At 43.0% G+C, this 4,729-nt stretch overlaps 1 non-coding gene across 1 annotated transcript; it reads left to right on the plus strand.

Annotated features, from left to right (window-relative positions):
* Positions 1-2,735: 2,735 nt before the first annotated feature.
* Trnaa-agc lies at positions 2,736-2,808 on the plus strand. The gene has a single exon. It is a non-coding gene; the product is annotated as a tRNA-Ala (tRNA).
* The last annotated feature ends 1,921 nt before the right edge of the window (positions 2,809-4,729 follow it).

A 4,729-nucleotide genomic window follows, 5' to 3' on the forward strand; every position in this document is an offset into this window, starting at 1 on the left:
ACGAGCCGCGCATGGCTCAGTAAGTGTGCAGACAAATCTCCTTTTTGGACATTAGGTTACTGAATAGCGCCAAAGACGTGGAGACCATCTGCTTGTCTGTTATTGTAAGCCGACCAGCAGTAGCTGATGAATAAAACTACTGCCCCTTTGACAGGAATGACTGACAGAGAGGCTTCTATAGCATCATTCATTGGACTCACTAAGCGTTATGGCACATTGCAAAGTGAGCTCCCTTAGAAACAGTTAGTGGTGGGTGTCTTCAGCTTACACATCCATAGATACAAAGAGAGGCTTTATTATGTTCTCTTCCCTGGACAGCTGGAACTGTGTCACAAGAATACTAGACACGTGAACTCTTTGATTGGTCTGCTTGGCACTGTGTTCCCTTCACACCCAGTTTGGACATGCGCAACAAACACTCATAGTGTGAACTGATCGTCTTGACTGTTAACGTCCGACATGGCCTGGAAGAGAGCAAACACGGTTAAATGTAGGCCGGGGCAGACAGTCCCAGATATTGTTATAGTTTGAGCACGAACTTATGGACAGGTTCTTTTCTTTTTCTGGTCGTACTGTCATGATTCAGCACAAAGACACTCTGTCAGTGGTAGTGTATGAATTTGTTGAGCTGCCCGACGGGTGTTTAGATCAGTAAAGTCATTAGGGAACAGGAACTATAGAAAATGAGAGGACCTGGATGATAACTTTACTATGGCAACAGCACCCCCTGGGTATGCTGCCCCTTTTGCGCAATCCTGAACACTACAGACCTTTATATTCATGCTGGTGCATGCACCTTAAGAAGAATCACTCGCCCAGAACCACTCGACAGGATATGGCGTAACAGCGCAGTCATACGTATATATGCCGCCTTTGCAGTATCTACCATCGTATCAGATTAGTAATTAGTGCAGTGCTCCAATGATAGTGTTCTAAATAGCCCTCACACTACACTAGTCTTCTCCATTTTGAAGGCAGATCAAGGCTACTGTATTGCCTAGTGATCAGTGTCTAGCCATTATTGGTTCAAATGGCTCTGAGCACTATGGGACTTAACTTCTGAGGTCATCAGTCCCTAGAACTTAGAACTACTTAAACCTAACTAAGGACATCACACACATCCATGCCCGAGGCAGGATTCGAACCTGCGACCGTGGCTGTCGCGCGGTTCCAGACTGTAGCGCCTAGAACCACTCGGCCACAGCGGCCGGCCTAGCCATTATTGCTTGATTTGTAAGCTCTTAGATAATGATATTTTTATTTTAAATGCTGTCTTTCTCATTTTTGTTCTATCTTTGACTTTCTAACGTTTATATATTTACGATTAGATGTAATAATATTCATATGTGTGTGTTTTGTTGTTTTGTTTACCTATACCGCTACTCTTACCGCGTCTGAACAACCTTTCAACCCTAGACGCATTTCTACGCATTATGATGTTGTATGACAGTATTCTATACCCAGAAACTCATGAACGTTTCGCGCAAAACCCCTTTTCTTATTTCCCATGTCTAGATATTAGCACTATATTTGTTGTGTTACAGTCTTTTGAATTAGTGAAGCTAAGACACTCATATGTACTATAAAAAAGAAAAAAAAGGTCATTTACACTCTTCAAACTGTGTACAGTTGGTCGGCATGGATTTACTTAGTGTCCCCTCCAATGCCACGTTTTCGATAATGTTCCTTTTCATGGCCCTTTCTGACCCAAATTGCATAGCTCCTCGTCATTTTATGCAAACTATGAGCCCCTGCAGAAATTTCTTATGGGCAGTAGCGTAATAAAAGAGAGTGCCGAGACGCGACGAGAAAGTAACTTAGGTATTACCAAATGGTAGAACAAAAAATCAAATAGACAACATCCTGGTAGACCAAAGGTACAAAAACAGCGTTATTAATGTGAAAACCATAAGAGGAGCCAAGGCAGGTACAGACCACTACTTAGCCATGATAGTGGAACAACCACGAACAGGTATAGAAAAGCCAAGGAGAGGAAAAGCGTAAAAAAAGGATAATACGACAAAAAAAGCATAAGTTCACTGCTATAACGTTAACGAGATCGGCGAGTATACTAGGTTAATTTCCGATGCAAGCAAACGACGACACTGTGTCCACAAAAGCAGCCACGAAAAAATTTTCTTCCGGAGAACCTTGAAGTCGACGTACCATTCTGTTGACGCAACGCCGTTTGAAATGGATTGTGGGACGTTTTGCAGTTCCGTTCCATTGCGCCAAGTATGAGTGGAAATGCTGAACGATAGAAGCTGCAGTACCCTTGGCGACCATAACACAGCGCTCCTGCCCGCCGCGTCCTCTGTTCCCCCTATCGCCAGCCATTTCCGCCCGTACTACTACTATATTCCCCTCTGACAGTGGAATTCGAACTCGAAAGTTATACTTCCCTGAGACACTAAGTCTCTTCATTATCTACGATAATGATAGAAGCAGAAGAAATCGATTAAAATTTGTGCTGCCGCCGGGACTCGTACTCAGGTCTTGATTACTACACAGAAATGCTAACCATTATACCACAACAGTACAATAGTCAAGATTACTGCACGACGTACCTAAATTGAGTGCCCTCCCCAACACAAACTTCAGTTCATATCTTCTGCTTATTTTCCATTACATTGTCACTACTGACAGGCCTCTCCGACATTGGAATAGCACACCAGCGTTGGACGTTGGGGAGGGCACTCAACTTACGTAGTTTGTGTAGCAATCCTGACCATTGTGCTGTGGTGGTGTAATGGTTAGCATTTTTGCCTAGCAAGCAAGAAGACCCGGGTCCGAGTCCCGGCAGCAGCACAAATTTTAATTCATTTCTTCTGTTTCGATCACTTACAAACTCGTTTTTGTTTATTAGCTGCCCACCCAATCAACAACAGACACTGCCGACGTGTCGTGGCTTGCGTGCTTCAACGATACAGAGAGCCACGGAATAGGTGCAACCACACAGCAGAAACTAGACAAACATGTGGTCCTGAAGAGGAGCACGAGCCTTTTCAGTAGTTGCAAGTGCAACGGTATGGATGACTGACTGATCCGGCCTTGACACTTCACACAACATGACCTCGCTGTGCTGATACTGTGAAGAACCAGAGTGTGTTGAGAGACTGAGACGGAGCCTTAGGCAACGATTGTCTGAAATGGGGGAAAGGAATACAGCAGAGCCGGCCCGTGTGGCCGTGCGGTTCTAGGCGCTTCAGTCTGGAACCGCGTGACCGCTACGGTCGCAGGTTCGAATCCTGCCTCGGGCATGGATGCGTGTGATGTCCTTAGGTTAGTTAGGTTTAAGTAGTTCTAAGTTCTAGGGGACTGATGACCACAGATGTTAAGTCCCATAGTGCTCAGAGCCATTTGAATCATTTTTTTTTTTTAATACAGCAGAAGATGAATGGGTAGCTTTGAGAGACGAAATAGTCGAAGCAACAGACGGTGGAATGTGCAAAAGGAAATCGCAGGAGATACTGAATTTAATTGCTGAAAGGTGAAAACATAAGAAGGCAGCAAATGAAGCACGCTAGTGGGAAAACTAACTTAGAGATTTCGAGAGGGATTCCGCCTTATTCGAAATACCTTCTTAGTTTTGTTTTCACTCAGACGGTTTCAGCATTTTTTGTGCTGTCTTAAGTGGGTTTATTTGTTTATTTTTTCTACTGCAAAACTGTCGTTACATGTTATCTTTAACGAAACATTTCTAAAATGAACGATAATTGTCAAGTATTTTGCACTGGTTAACATACAGTACAGAGCTGAGATATATATCATTGTTTTGAAGCATTTTATGTTGTTTATTTACCATATAGCTAAAGATTCTGGTTTTCTAGTACGTTTGAAAAGAAAGTGGATGTATGCATTTGTCTGTATATTTCACATGAAGCTATGGGATGTTTATGCTAGTAGTTCTAGGTCTACTACGTAATCTACAGCTTGTCATCTGCGAACGGGAAAACGTTATTCTATACTTCTGTTTACTATGTATTTCCGACCGAGTATCACTGTGTTAATCAGCGTGTTACTTACGCTTTTTGATGTTATCGTGTCTTCACTTTGTTTGTGTCGAGGTAACACGCTTATTTCTTTCACATGAATTTCTTATGATTTGTTCTCCGAGCACAGAGATTTCGTAGCCATTATGAGTTATTGTGGCTGTGTGGTGTTCATTTGTTTCGTGGCATGTTTGTTTGGGATGTGGCGCACGGATTTGACGTGTTGTTGATGCTTAGTTCGTGTCTGTGCGTCCGTGCGCGCTCATACGTGCGAGCATGTGTGTGTGAGTGTGAGTGTGTGTGTGTGTGTGTGTGTATGTTTCCTAGACGGGGACGGGGAGAGAGAGGGAGGGAGGGAGGGAGGGAGAGAGAGAGAGAGAGAGAGAGAGAGAGAGAGAGAGAACATTTCTTTTTAAAAGCTAACCTCTCCCAAGAGTAATCTAGCAGGAGTCTAACAAGAATAGGAAGAAGTAGTATGCAGCAAGTAAAGTATTCTCGAAACGAGCCGAAAAATAAAAAGGCGTTATTTACTACCTTCCAAACATTGTTTCAAGTATGTATATGTTTTCATGAGCAGATGAATGTGGATTTTTAAAATCCTTGGGCGAAATATTTACCATTATTTTCACTTCACGGAAGTGTGGATAATTTGTCGTAGGACCATTGTCATACACCTACAGCAAATATTTCGTTGGTCATTAAAAGACTGTGTTGTCTTTCCTTGTTCCCACATTCTG

Source organism: Schistocerca americana, chromosome 6, assembly GCF_021461395.2.
Source record: "Schistocerca americana isolate TAMUIC-IGC-003095 chromosome 6, iqSchAmer2.1, whole genome shotgun sequence".
Taxonomy (NCBI): Eukaryota; Metazoa; Arthropoda; class Insecta; order Orthoptera; family Acrididae; genus Schistocerca; species Schistocerca americana.